Consider the following 17,223-nt stretch of genomic DNA (forward strand, 5'->3'; position numbering starts at 1 on the left):
CCTTTTATTCTTCTTATTCTTCCCCAGACAAACATATACTTTTTAGAGAGCACAGCTCAGCAGATATTTAAAGGAGCCTCTTGATGGTTAATAGTCCCTGTATTGCAGTCACTGATTCACAGATTAATTTTTTTTTTCAAGTCTAAATCATGCACTCCATGCTGGACAACTTCAAGTGCAACAGAACAAAGCCTATACATTATAAATCTATTTCTTAAACAGTTTTCAAGGTTTTTCAAAAAGGAACCTGTTAAAATGATTTCACACTCTCTTTCGGTAAAAAAAAAAATATTACTTTGTCAGGGTCTGCTATGGAACCAATTGACTTCAGGAGGCAAACCTTAAATCTTGATAATTATGTACTGCTTAAGTGTGATACTAGAGCAAGTCTTAATAGTAAGGGAAACACCCAGCCTTACATCTCCAGGGGTTTCAGGGCTGTGAATTGAAAAAGTTGCTTTTTCTGACACCATGTTCTGAAAAAGGAGAGGAAAATAATCAAGAGCATGCACATGCAGGAGGAATCAAAATGCTTTTTACCCTTTCTCTTTTCCTCTTTTGAAAAGTTGCTTGACAGGACATCTGCAGAAGGGAGGCGAAGATCTCCCAAAGATTCCATGCTCCTGATCCTGGCCGTGACCATGGTGTGAATCTGTCGTGTGCTAGGGCTCCAAGGCACATCTCCAACCAAAAATATATGGCGTAAGCAGATACCCAAGAAGTCCTTATGCTCACATGATTAAAAAAGCTGTTGGTTCAGGAACCTGGCAGCAGGCCTGTTCACATCTGATCACCCTTTGTGCTCGGCCTGTCGTTGAGAGCTCACCCCTGGAAGATGCTAAGGGGAGCACTCTGAGTCAATCAGAAACAGAAAGCCACTCAATCTCAAAAAAACGCTTGGATGCGAGTCAAACAATACAAGTTTTGAAAATTATTTTAGATTAAATTCTTCCTCAGGACATGAGGGAGGGTGAAAGCTTGGCCCCTCTGAGGCCAAGACCAAAACTCCTGCAGACCTCAGCAGGACCTGGCTCCCACCCAAAGCAAACTTTTCAAGTCTCAGTCAAGCTCTTTAGCTGCAGACATTAATTTCTATTATTTTTGTAGCCTTTTCGTCTCACCAAAGGGATCCTTCCGCAGTGGCCATCCAAGAGCCGTTGACAAGATGGAAGAAATTTAATTTGCAATTGAAAAAGAAGTCTATAAATTTTTTTCCAATTAAAAACAGTATGTCTGTAACACGGTCTCCAAGTGCATTGGTGTCAATCTGGCCAGTGGAGCAGTCCCACATAGCTCAAACCCTTCAGGGACTGGGAATATGCTCTGTTCTATTTCTGTGTAGCACCTAACCCTACAGGACCCTGCATCTGCAATGGGAGCCTTCCAGGGACCATGGTAAAAGCAATTATAAATACAAGCATTTTGATTTTAGCCTTGTTGACTTTCCTTCTGCCAGCATTGTTTGTCATTCCCAGCAGACCGAAAGCATTTTTTCCTCATGGGGAAGAGCACTGTGACAATGATGTTGAAGCACTCTCTGGTTTTACATTTGGAACAACAGTAACAAGTAAAACATGAACTCTCAGTTTTACAACAACTTTTGTAACTTCTGATGATTTGTTTTAAAGCCTCTGCTCCTGAAAACCAGTAGTTACACCAGTCTCAATTCTTGCTGTCAGAAGGAAACGTCTTGTCCACATGGCCACAGGGTACGGCTCAAAAACACGACCCCGAGCATGTCAAAAAGCTGGAAAAGAACAGCCCGTGCTGGACTAGTTTTGTTCTTTGATATCACTCTGGGCCAGCCAGGTCATCACGTGGCTGGCAGTGATGAACACCCATCACATACCAGCTCCATGGCACCCAACCACAAAAGCAGAAGTGACCACAGTGTCTGCCAGAGGAAAGGTTGGGACAAATTCACCCAAGAAATCAGCAACACGAATAACCATAACCAATGCCTATTCCCTTTGCTCCTTATGTTAAAACATCAAGAAACTTTGCCACAAGAAGATTTTCCCCCCTCAGTGCCACAGGTTCAGACCTCAAGTCTCTACTGATACCCAGAAATTTTCACCATATGCCTGCAATTATGAAATCATTCTCAGCAACAAGAAACACAATACACTTTGAAGGAGAGAAAATAAACTAGGTCTTGCTTCTACCTTCATCTACTCTCCACACGCTCCAACATTTTTATGCAACTGGAACAGGGACGCGCCCTTCTCATTTCTATATGCCAAGTTGGTTAGCTGCCACGTTATTAGAGCCCACAAATCTCTGACTTCGTCCAAGGAAGGAAGTCAGGCTCCAGCTCCAAGCTGCATTGAACTTGCTCAAACATGCATATTTCAAGCGCTGCCTTCTCCCACAGCCCAAAGGGCATTGCAACACCATCCAGATAGAGCCTTAGTGTAACATGCCAAAGCGGTTGCTTACATTAAGGTTAGGTCCAAGCTACTAAAGGCAGATGTGAATTTTAGACCTCAAGAAACGGAGGGCTACTTGAACCTCTGGCACCTCCAAAGCTTTGGCCCCAGGACACAGGGGAACCTTGAGCTTTCGTGTAATTTTCTTCACTCATGTTTTTCAAGTGGACACATAGATTGCCCAGTATTGCTGACATCAGGTTAAAGTAATTCCACCAATGTCGTCTTAAGCCTTTGTCTCATCTGTTGTAGCACCCATGTGATTACAACCACGCTTATGTGTCTGGGCTGGTGGCGAGGAGTAAGGGCTGAAAATTGTATCTGATACCAAATGTGCATCATTTTGGCATTTCTTGAATCCATCCACCCTTTCCAATTGCACCAGGGCAGGAGAATGGGCAAACTGCACTTCTGAAACAAGATGGAAATAATACTAACAACTACAGGAACCACAGTCAGCTCTTCTGAAGCTCTTCTGGTCCTTCCAAAGAGATATGGGCAACAGAGGACAGGGCAAGCTTGAAGGTAGGGCTGCCATAGACCTAAATAAGTTTCTGTAGAAGCAGCTGTAGGATAGCCTGGATGCACAAGCTTAATTCTAGTTTTGGAGGAGTTTTCACAGTAGTTTGGCACATTAAATAAAGTCTTTGGTTGCATTCAAACACATATCAGGAAAAGTCCAGCTTGCTGGATGTGTTGGTCACCTTGGCTTTCACAAGTTTAGAAGAACTCCTGAGAATATTTTGCTGTAAGGCTAAGCTTTGCCAGAGGGAGAACTTCATAGGCAAATGACTCCTCCATCACCCTTGAAGAACCAGTCCAGAGTCATGTAAAATTTCTCCTTCCTCTCTCTCTCTTCACCTCAGATCAACCCCTTGTAAGAATTCTTAAGTATCTGTACATCATTTGTGACACCTACGTCACGCATGTAGCCACCTGAAGGGAACACCACTGGAGCCAAGCTTTATGCCGCAGGAAGGACGCAGTGTTCCCTCAGCTGCACGTCTCGCTCCCTCAGCAGCTGCTGTAAAAGCTGTTCTTTCTGTGATGGACACCAAAGGAAGTTGAAAAAAAGAATTTATCAAACAAAAAGAAGGGGGGGGGGTGTAAAAATTAATAAATGTACCAAATAAATATGGAGGTTTTGTAGAGCTGATTAGCTCAAAGCTGATTTCCCTGGGACCAAAGCCCAGCTTCTATCACCACCCAACCACATCCAGACCAAATCCTGAAAATCCCTATTCTTCACCCAGAAGGAAAATGGGCATCTCCCCCTGATCTCTAAGTAACACACTTTCCTTTCTAGCTATTTAGGTCCTTTGCAATTTAAACACCTTCCTCAAGTTAGCAGCAGTTCAGAAGCAGGTGATATCTGTGATGTCCTAAAAGCCAGATGCCTTGATGCACGCTTGCGCAGGACCACAAAATGAGCTTGAGAAATGACAGCAAAACACTAGATAGCATCAGCAAGAGGTGGGTTTTCTTTGCAGGGAGCAGTCTTTTTCTCCTGCCCCCCAAAAAAGTTGAAAATATGAGAACTGGGAGAATATATGCCTTATTTATGAAACCCTCATGGTGAGGAGCAGTTCATAAATCTCTGTACTAGCCAGGAGACCAGCCTATCTGCAGGAATAAGGGCCCAGAAGACCTGTGTGGTTAGAGCACGGCCACAGGCTAACAAACTCTCACACCAAAACAACTGACTGAATTCTTGTAAGAAGTCCCACCATGCTGGAAATAATACACGCCTTTTCTTAGCAAGCCTACTATTTCAGGTTCTTTTGAGGATTTTTCACAACAAAATGTTGCTCCTGGAAAAGTTTAGGTTTATTAAAACTGAAGCTTTTCATGAAGCCTGTAGGAATAACCAGCAGCCTGGTGCTTAAAAGCCTTCTGGGAGGTTACATAGACTTAAATTCCCGCTGTAATTCAGCTCAGGGACTTGAACCTATATTTTCCATCTTTGGCTTACTACCTGATCTGGGATATAACTCTCTCCTCTTGTGTCCAGCCTGAGATCCCCCTTCCTGAGGCTTGTGGTTACATCTGGCAAGGTAACATGACCTGGTGGTTGAGACATTCCCTTTGAGAGATTTGCACGTTGTGAGGGCTCTGACCACCACCACCAACCGCAGAGCAGAAGTTCCCAAACCCTTTTTGCTGGTGATCCTACTTCCAGTTTCACTTCCAAGCTTGTGACCCCACTTCCACAATCCCTTAGGCTCTGCTATCATCTGCAAATTGCCATCAATCCCGCCGGGCTGTGAATCTTCTGCGTGGAAAACCACTTAACACCAAATTGTTTTCTCACTGGTCATCTTGCTGTTTCAGGGCACATTTTTCCCTGGTGTTGGAGAAGCTTTACCCACCACCAGTAATTTGTTCTCACCCAACCCAGGTTATAAATTGTGTTTCTGATTCCACCACTGAACCTTTGCGTTGTTTCTCATTGTGGCATTTACTCATCATGCAGCAAACACAGCATTGCACCCTGAACATCCTAAGGGAAGGTCTGACAAGCTCTTATTTCCACATTTTTTGGCCAGGGCACAAATTTTGTTTCAGAGCTGTTCTGTTTTGTGGTTTCAGATAAGGTTTTCAGCATGCTACATATGCAGGCAACACTCACAATGTTCTCTAAGCAAAGTACTGATACTGAACCATCTTTGATGTATTATTGCAAATTTAGGACAACAATTCATCACAATTCAGTGTTCAGGGGTCATTCCAGAACATCACATGGTTTTCTAAAGATGAGGCAATGACAGCGTGTGTGACCGTATGGTAGATACAAGCCTGCTTGTAGCATTGCAGGACTTAGTTATAGCAGCTTTGCTTACTGAAAAGGAGGACTCTTGCAAGTCAGTGCTTCTCTTTGAGGAAAGCTGTATCTGTACAACTATTAAATACAGAAGCCACTAAAGTCCCTGTAACTCTCTCATCACTGCACACAGTTTCAACACCTCACTAGATCGCAATCTTAACCCATCTCACCTCATATCTTTATATGCATCTATTCTTTTGAGATTGCAATCAGCCAAAAAGCAATTAATTGCATCCTCTAAATAACACCTCAGATATGTGTGTTTAATCTGGAAATAATTTTGCTCTTACAGCGTGCAAGAACTGTAACTGTCTAAAAATGAGTTAGGTCCACAGTGGAGCATCTGTTCTGCTCCCTGGATTACGGAAGATTCAGTAGGAAACTACACTGTCAGCCTTGTAGCAGATGGTGACAGCATCGTTCAAATAGCCTCTCTCTCCATACGCTGCCCAAGACAATGCAACATCAGGTCTCCATAAGAAGAACAATTGATGCTCCTCCCCATGCTAACTCTGGAGTAGAGGCTGCCCTGCCTGGTGGCTCTCTGTAGTTCCCACTGTGTGTTCGTACTGGCCTAGACAACAGGGCATTTCTTCTCCTCCTAAATCCACAGGCAAATGATACTTTCCCCTACCATTTGCTAATCTCACTTGGACAGGCAACAGCAACTTCCAGCCTGGGAGCCCCGAGATGGACTTGGGTGACCTCCCCATCAGCAGGAGTCTGCTCCTGCCGAAGAACCAGGGCAGCCATGGCATTTTCTAGCCAAGCAGCGAAGGGGGACAAAGATCCCCCTTGGTCTCTGGATGACCTGTGCCAGGACTCTGAGGTCTGTGCCCACCTTTTCCCCTTGTCTGTGGACAGCTCGAGGTCTCCAGGTGAGCTGAGCATCTGCTCGACTGGGTGCTGTGGCTCTGTAGCTGTTTGCCCTTTTCACCGAGAGGTGGAAGCAGAGCCCCCTTACCCTCCAGCATACGGGGCTTGCACTAAAACCCCACATTTATTAGCTCAAAATTAGGGTCTCCCAACTTATATGCCATTACAAGTAATGTCTGTCTCAAGTCAAAATGCTCAGACAAGACTCTTCGTATCCTGATGTCTGCATAGACAATGCTGAGACAATCCCTTGGTGCTGGGGTATGTGATACTCCAACGCATCAAAAAATAAGCAGTTCGGCACCATTGGTGCAGCCATCATCTCCCAAGACCCAACAGCTCGGCTGGTTGCATGGGGGAGATCACTTGTGCAAATGCATAACTTGGCCCTGTTGCAGAGCCTAGCCTTGAGATCTTGCAGCATGAGGAGCTGGGAGAGGAGGGAGCAATGCTGGGAGCTGGAGGACTAGATCCCTGCATAGGGAGTAGATCCCCAGGGGATTAGATCCCTGCTCCTGCACACAGGAGCAAGGACAGTCATGCCCTGGAAAATGCTAGCTGCAAATTAAAAATCAAAACCAGCAATGCTTTTACAGGATGCAACGCATGTTCCTTCTTTACTTGCACCCTCCAAACAATGAAACCCTTATACTGAAATCACAGGTTCGCAGCAAGATTATTCCCTAAGTATTATTAAAAATATAAAGCTAATCATTATTTTTTTCTAATACGGCATGCGATAAGTGATCTTGAAATGAGCACTTGGCTACCAAAGGTATTTATCTTTGGTATTTAGACAATGCTGATTACCCAAATGAAACAAGTGAATTCAATAATCAAAAGCAGAGCAGACCTGGCTCTTATCTGTGCAGCCTGGCTTCTTGTCATTGCTTCACATTTTCTTTCGAAGTGCTTTGTTTAACCCCCTCCACCCCCCCCCCCCCCCCAGCCAATTCCCACGCTATACAGTGCTGTTTTTCAGAGCTTTTATCATCTGTCAGAGGAAGAGTGTGGGTCTGTTTTACTCAGCCTAGGAATTAAAAGCACGCTATTACTATAGATCTGCACGCATGGTGGAGGCTGCAAAGCACAATTTAAAAAAAAAAAAAACCTAGAAGCCAAAGTTACCACTGAACATTCAAGTTGCAAAAGTTTCAGTTATGCAAGCACACATTTCCTGGGTGTTAACATCTGACACACAGTAAATGAGGTGGAGAAGGAAGTCAATAAATGAGCACAACCAGCACAGTTGGAAAGTAAGTGGATTTGAAACTTTCTAAATAAAATCAGTCATTCAAACCTCTGTGCTTTGAGTCAGTCCTCACGCACTACCTCGACTTTGCAGCTGTGCACAAACGCTTGCCATCATCTCTGGAAGACAGATGAAAAAAAAAAAAGAGGCATATGCAGGTTTCCTGGGTTTTGTGGAAGAGAAATACGTATTGCAGGGAGGATTTCCTTACACCCATTTCAAAATACTGTGCCTGTTACCTTAAAAAGAAGAAGAAAAAAAAAAAAAAAAACATTTACTCTTCCCTTGAAAGAAAACCCTGGGCTACTTTCCGTGCCCCAGTTTCCATGGGGCCCTACACTGGACTCACTCCAGTTTGTAGATGCCTTTCTTGTACTGGAGACACCAAACTGTTCATGGTATCCAGATTTGCATCCCCAGTGCTGAGCAGAGAGAATTATGCCTTCCTCAGACCTGCTGCCTGCGGTTTGGCCAGCGCAGCCCTGGACAAGACTGACCTTCACCGCTGCCTCTGCACCAGCTTACCACCCCTTGGGACCCCAGGTCCCCTTCAGCATCACTCTCCTTCCACCAGCTCCCCATCCCTTTTTTCCATTCAATACCTCCCATATGGATCCCATGCCTCAAATTTGTCATATGAGCATATTCCATCTTTGCCATCTCTCCTCTAGGTTATCCAGATCATCACAGCATGTCTTTGTGAAGTGGCATCAGCTTTTCCTCTAAAGACAAAATCTTTTTGGAAGCATCTCAGTTGGGTTTAGACCTGCTAGCCTCCTGGACAGCAAGTCCAGTCTGCACCCTCCATGCCAAAACCAAACAAGAGGGCTGAGTCGCTCTAGATTTTTAGCAAGCAAGGAAATAATTCTGCAGCCAGCCCATGATTTAGTAAAAATTTTCTGCATATTTTGGGTTTTTTTTCTGTATGCTTTCTGCTCTTCAATGCTTTTCATCCCCTGTCATGACTAAATTTGAAAGGCAAACCCTTACCTTCCCCCAAATTCCATCTGTGAGAAAATTTTTCAGAAGTCTGTTGAATCAAGTAGCAAACCACACTGATGTTTCAAGTGTCTCAATTTGGTCCCCGTTATCAAATCCAGAAAAAAAAACCCCACAGACCTCCATGGCCAAACTCACTCAAGAAAAACTGAAAACAAACCAAGCAATAGGAACTCCACATCCAAAAATAACCACATGTCTATCATTAGTGGTTTGGTTGCTCTTAGGGAATCACGGTTCAACAAGGTCATACTCTTGTCACTCTATGAGCAGGATTTGATTTTTTCAAAGGGACACCAGGTTTAAACAAGACTTTCAGACTCTTTATGGAATATAAACCACAAATTTAAGCAGTGACAGTTGTGCTTCTTGGTATACTACCTGGGTGCCTTAAGCACTGCATAGGAAAGAGTGATCTTCCCTGTGTGAGCGTGGCATCCCTGGGACAGGTCCCCAAGCAGTGGGGGATCTCCATCCTCAGGGATGCCTCAACTCACCTGGACATGGCCACCAGCAACCTGCTGTAGCTACAGTGTTGGTCCAAGAGTGCCTCCCTACCCAAAGTTTTCCATCATTAAACTTTATCCAGGCAGATGTCATGGCAGATCCTGGTTTTTTTTTCTCAGAACAGTCATCAAGGTCTTGATCTACCCAGAAAATACCTGTTCAGCATCCATTTAAAGTTGATGTGCGAGTGGGACTTTAGCCTAAACAACCACCATTTGGAAGTTCAACTGAGGCCATCCATCCCACCACACGGGCTTTTTTCTTTTAAATCCCCATCCTCAGTGCTGATTTACAGTCCCAGAAGTAATGACCTAGCACACTCCTGCTGTCTATGACATTGCTCCCTCCGTAGTTGGCAAGGAGGCAGCTGGACACCAGGGTTTGCCATGCAAGAGGTTTCTCAAGGGGTTTTCAGCAGCTGAGGTGGTACCTGCAAGACAGCAGAGAGCTGCAGCCCCTGCTTTAATCCCCACCATGCTGCAACCTCAGCCTGCAATGCCGAGGCCACTAGCAGATGTTTGATCCTGGCGTCCCTGCTAGTTTTTTTCCTTGGTTTTCCTTGTTTTTTCCTTTTCAAGAATAGCATTTGCTTGGCTTGGTCCCAAGGCTGTTATTCAGCTCCACAGCCAGCCTCAGCAGTGGCAGCAGACAAACCAGGCAGCTTCAGCAGGATTTACCCAAATTCTGCATAACTTGGCTTTTCTGAGCGCTATCTTAATTTTATTTATGTGAAACCTCTAATTTACATGACCACTTCCATAAAGTTGAAGGGTTTTTTTATTCATCCTTCTAAAATAACCCTTTGTCAGAGCGAGGTAAAAAAGAAGCCATAACAACAACTACCGGTGCAAGGATGCGGGAACAAGTCATGTCTTGGGATGGGGAGCCTGAGCAGCAGCTGAGGACCCGCAGCCATTGTGTGACACAGGGCTGGACGCAGCCTGGCCAACCCCGGCGCTGTGACCAAATGGCACTTCTGCTGCAGGACCAGGGCCAGTGCTGGAAAAAAGCTCATCAGCATGAAAATTCATAAACACATGACAACAACACTGGCAAAGGCTTTTCCCCACAAAGCAGCACAGAAGTGTAACGCAAAAACCACCAATTTTTTTTTTTTTTTTTTTTTTTTAAATAAAAAATAGCAAGTAACACATGGCAAAGAATCAACTCAGGCCAGAACCTTGCTATGGGAATCACAGCCTCTGGTTATTTTCAATTAGAGAGATGTCCAGCCTCACCAGCCAGTTTTAATCCCATTAATGCACTCCATGTACACGTTTAGATGTCTCCCATTCAGTCTGTCTTGCAGGACAGATATAATACCTTCATGGGAGCCAAACGTCTCTCATCTGTGTGAGATTCAATGTTTAAAACTTGCCAGCTGTGAGCAGAAAAGGCTGGACTAGGTGTTTTCCCACGATTGCCCACCAAGCAGTATTAATTCCATTATCCCCCCTCACTGCTGCCAGGGCTTAGGTCAACCTGCATCTTTGCAATGGCTTGAGTTGTCTTCCTGCAGCCTCTCTGGAAGCTGCCACTATCTCAATAGCAGGGTTTGGTAGCTCTCAGAGCTCCTCAGGCTTCTTCAAACCTGTCAAAAGCTACTTATCCAAAAGCCAAAGGCATTACTGTGGCTGGTTTTCATTCAAATAGTGACATGGGAGGGCATTAGTGTTTGCCCACCATGCCTCTCCCCTACTAGCACAGGGTCCCAACAGAAATTTTTTTGACTTTGAGAACCTCTAACACCTTCTAAGGTCTAACCCCAACCATTTAACCTCATCCACTGTGAACCAACTCTACCTACCCGAGGGCTCAGGTCTCCTGATAGTGACATTGGCAGCAGGAAAGGGAGATGGTGGCCTTCATCTTCTCCTTTTAATCCCACTAGCCCAAAATTTATTTACTTTTACTTCCTTGCCAGTTTTGAACAACTCCTAACATCTCATTGACATCCATGGGTGTCTGTTTGCCATTTCCATCTCTTGCAGACTGTTTCAAGGCTTGGTTTGGTTTCCACTTGGAATGGAAGTCAAGCTGCCTTGACTTCCCCTCTGTGCCAACCTGGCTTTTTTGCCAATGCAGCGTCCCTTACCAGGTTACAGGCTTTGGAGCGTCTGGTAAAACATCCTCAAGCAATCCCCCATAAACTGGGACCAAACAGCAGCTAATTCCTACACTGATGCCCAGTTTCATTTTGTGTTCAGCTGACGTTTAATAAATTTCATTTGCACCGGGAGACTTTCCGAGGTGGAATTACCATCTATAATGTTTAGTAATTCTAAGAATATTTTGTAATTCTGACAGCCTGCATCACCCTCAAGCCTGCCATGGTAAACACGCTCTTCCCTTTCCCTCCGTTGCACATGGCAATTTAGGCAGGTTCTGTGTTTGTTCTCTAGTGTGAGCCAAACACTATTATCCCTTTTTTTTTTTCCTGGAAAGACATTGACCTGCAGGCATTCAAGAGGATTTTTTCCCCTCCCTCTCCACATTTTCAGCAGCTTGGTGACAGACACCATTTGCAGGAGGAAGGAACCTGCAGGCCAAGTGCCTTTCTAAGTAGGTCTTCGAAATCAGCAGTCTTGACATCCCAGGACAGCCATCCTACCTGATTTCAGTAATGCCATTTGCAAGCAGAAGCTAGCAGCATTAGTACAAAGTAAGCTCACAGTTGGCATGGCATTAGGTAAGGGTTGGACTAGACACCCCCAAATGGCTCTTCTGACATAGATTATTCTCTGATCCTAAGTCCCATCCTCTCTCCTCCATCAGATACTTCACCAGATTATTCCTTCGTGTTCTCAGGTGCTTCGGGTTTGCCTCCACACCATGATGCTGTGCTACATGGAGGCACGGCTTCCTCTTATTCTCCTCTTTTGGAAATAGTCTAATGCAGCTGCATCCTGCATTAAACCAACCAAACATGTCCGTTCAATAGGAGAGCAGCTGAAGTCCCACAAACCCAGGCTCTTCTCAGTACATCACCTCCCTTTTTTGATGGGCTGTCTTCCCCATGAGACAGCGTATCCTCACCTACACATTCATCTTGTAGCAACGGACAATGTGCTGACATCCTGGTAGTGTTGGCACTCAAGGACAGGGAACTATAAGATGCTGATATAGCTGCTGCATCCCTCCCACCCCATGAGTTTTGCACAGGGCTCAGCTGTGGATGACGAGAAAAGCAGCAACGACTGACAGCATCTCTGCTTTAGGAAGAGTCAGGAGTTGACAGCCCCAAGCAGGAGAAAGGGGTACACCTCAGCCAGGGCTGACCATGGGCAGTGTCCGTGAACCCACACCCCTCCAGCCCTCACAGGGAGCATGCCAGGGCTCCTTGCTAATTTGAAAAACATTTGAATACAACTGGTTTTCTAGAGATTTAAAGGGTCACAGATCTGCAACCAGGTAAAAAAATATTTTTAAAGGTGCAAGAGATCATTTATATAAAAAACACCACAGTTACACTTCAACAACTTCCCTTTCTTTCCAGAAAGACAAGTAAGTGTTTCACGAACTGTAACAGACATTAGTTTTCCATGGCAGGAGAAACCAGTGAAGATTCCTGCAAAATACAAATAGCACAACAAATAGAATTAATAATTAATAGTAATAAATAGCAAGTTCAAAGATTGCAGAAGCAGCAGTGGTGACTTTTACCAGGTGATCAGCTACAAGGTATTTCATCTTCTTGCTCTTTTCCTGCCATACCCTGTAGTGCATTGGCTGGAGCCCATCCAGCTGCAGTCATTCGTAGCAGGCTCTGTTGACTCTTGCAAGAAAAGCACTGATTTTCACCCCAAAAAGCAGCATCTGTTCTAAGAGTAGCCCTCTATCAGACAGCATAGAAAGATATCACATTCCTCCCCAAAACCTTGCCTAATCATCCATTTGGTTACTGCATCTAACCAAATAGATGGCTCACAAACACTTGATTTCCAAAATGTAATTAACACCAGCCCCACACCCTGGCTTCAGCACACTTTAGATTAGGTGCAAGTATTTATTGCTTCAGGAATAACTGCAGTCTGCATCCAGCAAACAGACGGGGAGATCTTCCAGGGGGCTTTGCACAGCAATGAGAGTGCTCCAGGGAAGCAAAAGTCACTGCTAAGTGACTTTTAGTGCTACGGCTGCTGAAGCAAAACGGGGGGAAATTAAGGAGAGAACTGGATTTACAGTCAGAGATGAAGGGGCATTAAGTTATATTCAAAGGGGCAGTGGCTGAAAGGCAATCCCAACTTCAGAGTGAGAAAAGAGTTCCCAAGATGCCTAACAGGGCAATGAGTCCGTGCTGCTTACATGCCCGCACACCCCCACACAGCCCGATGCTTCGAGACGACAATCCCATTTAGTGCACGCTTTCAGGTTGGGGAAGGAAATTGCTGTTAATCAATGGCAGCAAAGGCGCAGGCTGGAGGCCAGGAGAGGAGAGTCACTAATGGGCAAAGCAGATGTTGCTCGAGTCATTGCAGAAGGCAGGTGGGCCCAGGGCCAAGGGTTAGCAGAAGCGATGCTGATTCAAGCAGCGAAAGCAGAGGCGCTCGGGAGGTGTAACGGGGCTTTGGTGGGACTTGTCCTCCAGCTTTGCCTTGGGACACACGTCCAGAAGAAACACGCCGAGGCTGCTTGTCCTCCCCAGAGATGAACACACACTTGGGTCCTGTGCATCACTAGTTCTGCAAAGCCAGGTCCTCCCGCTGCTGTTAATTGGACTAACCAGCAGAGCCCCACAGATTTGTAGCCTCTGCTGACCTGCCCCTATGTTTAGAGCTCAGCCCTGGCTGGACGTTTTACTAAAAGCTCACACAAAGCCAAAAGAGGAGGAGCAAAGTGTAATGAAAAAGCCCGGATATCTCCCCCCCTCCCATGATTAAGCTAGTCATCGCTTTCAGTCCTATTGTGTGACCAATATGTGTTTCCCCCTATTTTAGGTACGCATGCATTAAGCTAAGAGAGGTAGGTTGCAGGTATGCAAGCTGGAACACAGCCCCACCACCACCTTTTTCTTAGTTATATTTATTTTACTCTCCACAGCCACCAAAATCATACTTTTTTTTTTTTTTTTAACTCTATACCTAGACATTGATCTCGCTTAAGATCAACCCAACATAGACAGAATACGACCAAGGGAACCGTAAGAGCAGTGCCAGAGCTTTGCGTGGGCTGGAGCTGCTCTGAGTCTGAACTCCCATACCAGGGTAAAACTCTACCTCTGAGCAATTGCTGTTCTAGGAAAAGGTGCAGCCCTTTCCATTATGTTTACGACAAAGACTGTCACGCTGCCCAGAAGGATGCAGTCATAGCGGGAAGCCGCCTTGTAGGGCAGAAGGGCTGCCCTGGCACTTTTTGCCTAAGGCTGCTTCTCCAGCCTTAACACTGCGTTCCCATTCCACCTTAAAACCATGGGAGGGGAAGAAGCACAACAGAGAGGCAATATGAGGATTTGCACATGCACATCAAATAACACACATGGTTTCTCCACTTCTTCCTTATTGTGTGACATGGAGATGGGCTTCAATGAATAAGACTAAGAGTAGGACTTGATGTGTAGCATGCAACTGCAAAGCATCACTCATTCAATCGAAATTACAGCAAACGTAACAAAAATCAAGTCATAAGATTAAAGATCAGTCAAAACACAAGAAAGAAAGATAAAAGTTACAGCTACAGCAAGGAAAAACTTAAGAAGAGTCTTTTTTTTTTTTTCGTGACAGAGCACTTTGCTCAAATCCAACCATTAATCATTGCAGTAAAAGATTTCAATTCATGTTTGCCAGCAAGCATGAGGGTTCTCCTCCAAGACGATGGACCAACAGGGTCAAAACCTTTGCTTTTGGGCTATACAGAGGTTCTCCACCAAGAAGAGACAGCTCAAACTTCTTCACTGCAATGATTTAATTTTAAAATATCCAGGGAAGTCATTTAAATGCAAACAAGCCATGGAAAATGTTAGCCTGCTGGAGAACTTGGGAGAAAGAAACTGAAAACAGAAGTGAGAGGGAAATTTTAGACTGTGGCTGCAACGCCACAGCATCAAGGGTTTGGGTTTTTTTTATTATTATTACTTTTAAAAAAATTACAAAAAGCAGCAGTCCAATAAGGTTTGACCATTTTATTTTCCCAAGTCCCCATGCAAGCGAGTTTGGGCTCTTAGGAAAGAACCAGCTGCAGCTGTGACACACAGAGACATTTTGGTAGGGCCAACACAGACTCTCAGGAGCATGCACTAAACCACACTAGCTCTTACTGTTTGAGCTGCCTCTGAAGCAGCTGTTAAAACACACTGTAAGATATCAAAGCAGCTCTAATTAACTTCCTGCTTTAGTACTACTTCAAAGTATTTCAGAGAGATCTCAAACCAGAGTTTTTGCAGGGCAGTTTCTAAAGGAAAGCAGTTCGGGGCTCATTCATCACTGACTCCAAACACATTTGAGATTCTCCAGTTGCTGTTTTTGTTTAAAAAGCAGGTAAAAAAGACAACATCCATAAAACACTTCTAACACATGGCATCACCTATCACAGGAGAAGGAACCAGGAAAAAGTCAAGTCAACCAAATCCTACTCTAAGCCATCACCTAGAAGCGGACAAGCCAGTCTGGTCCTTCCCAGTAACATTAACTTTGGTGTCTAACTCCATTTTACCTGCAAAGGTTAAAGCTGTGTAAGTGCATATGCAATTTAGGGTTTGAATGTAAACAGGCTTCTTGGCTCTGGGTCTGGCCATGGGGATGCCGGCGGCATCTGCGAGCAGCTCCCAAGCACAGCATGGGCAGGGATGGATGGGGCCAAACCCTTCCTGGAAGCAACAGGTGATATGAGGGGCTGCAGTCCCAGATCACCGTCCACAGGTTCAGGCTGGACACAAGGAAACATGTCTTCACCTAGAGACCACCACCCACAGAGCTGCACACAACCAACCTTTTGATCAATAACCCACAATAAGAACAAACTGTTGACCATTTTGGAAGCGTGCAACACCCCTCTGTCACTTCCAAGTGGGTCACCTCTCCCAGTGAAACCCCACAGGCTGGGTGGGAGGGCACAAGGAGCCCCACCACCAGCCAACACCACCACCAGGAACTGCAGCAATGGCTGGAGCCACCTCCAGCCTTGAGCTGCCACCCCAAAATGGCTTTTCTTGGTATAAGCCCCATTGCTGGCCCTTTGCTCACCCAGGGCTTCCTCAAGGTCCTGAACTGACATTGGGTTTTGATCTACCATGTATCTTATTTTTTTCAGCCTTAAGACATATGCTTCTGTGTTTATTTACCCATTTGTTTTGATCTTTTTTCTGGTCAAAGGGACATTTTCCCACATATCCAAGTCTGCCTCCACTCCAACACACCAGGATCTCCACGATCATCCACTTAATGACGCATTTTCTTAGCCTTAAACTGCAAGTAGAGCATTAATAGCTTCCTCATGTATCTGCCTGAAGCTTATTTGTGAAGCCTCGCTCCATCCCCATTACACACTATTAAGACCTACACACACATGAACCCTTGCCATGCTTTGTTTAAAACTTTTTTTCCCCAGAAAAAAAAAAGTTGTCATGGCCAAAAATAGAACATTTTTCTGCTCTGAAGAACAAGCGGCATTCCTGGGAATTCAGACAAATAGTGTTGGTCAGAAGATGTCTAACAGACACCAGCACAGCCTGCAACATCCCAAAGCTGCTCTGATGTCCTCTTATGCAGGAAAGCGCTCAGTATCCCTCTTCCACCCACTATGCAGAAAAAAACCAAAAGTGATGAGCCTGTTTCCACATCTTGCTCCATGAGAAAGTGTTGCTGCTCTCCAGAGGGACTTTTTCAAAAATTTTTTTTAAAAGAGGAAATGTCTCCTGAATAAAATCTGATGCCATTTAGATCACAAGCCTTATCCTGCCATCACTATGCACAATAATCAACACTGATATTTTCAGCGAGGTCTACATTTTTAATTTCCTATTAGAAAACATGCGGTATTTCACATGACTGTATGCATAAAAGTTATGTATAATAGTAATTATATATATAATAGTGAATAAAATTATATATAATTGTGAAACCATGTTCAACTGAAGAAAAGTTTGTACAGAGGAGAAATTCAAGGAAATTTTCAGGGAGCTTAATACCTAATTTGATCATTGTAGATCCCTTCCAACTGAAAATACTCTAATTCTAATTAGTCACAAATCACCAAATTTTAATTTCACCAGGAGATGGTCTCAATTTAATTGAATCTGTTTAGCAACATGGATTTTGGTTACACCAAGACAAACAGGGAGCTCCATTTTCAAAGACATCTGGAGTATTTGGGGAGCCTTCAGGCTCTTTTCTGAGAGCGAA

General features: G+C 44.6%; 1 long non-coding RNA gene across 1 annotated transcript; it reads right to left on the bottom strand.

Moving 5' to 3' along the window:
* Positions 1-4,158: 4,158 nt before the first annotated feature.
* LOC121233634 lies at positions 4,159-14,137 on the bottom strand. The gene is made up of 3 exons (XR_005933547.1): positions 12,551-14,137; positions 12,208-12,455; positions 4,159-12,150 (listed from the first exon to the last, which is right to left on the bottom strand). It is a non-coding gene; the product is annotated as an uncharacterized LOC121233634 (long non-coding RNA).
* Between the last annotated feature and the right edge of the window lie 3,086 nt (positions 14,138-17,223).

The sequence above is a fragment of the Aquila chrysaetos genome, chromosome 11 (genome assembly GCF_900496995.4).
Source record: "Aquila chrysaetos chrysaetos chromosome 11, bAquChr1.4, whole genome shotgun sequence".
Taxonomy (NCBI): Eukaryota; Metazoa; Chordata; class Aves; order Accipitriformes; family Accipitridae; genus Aquila; species Aquila chrysaetos.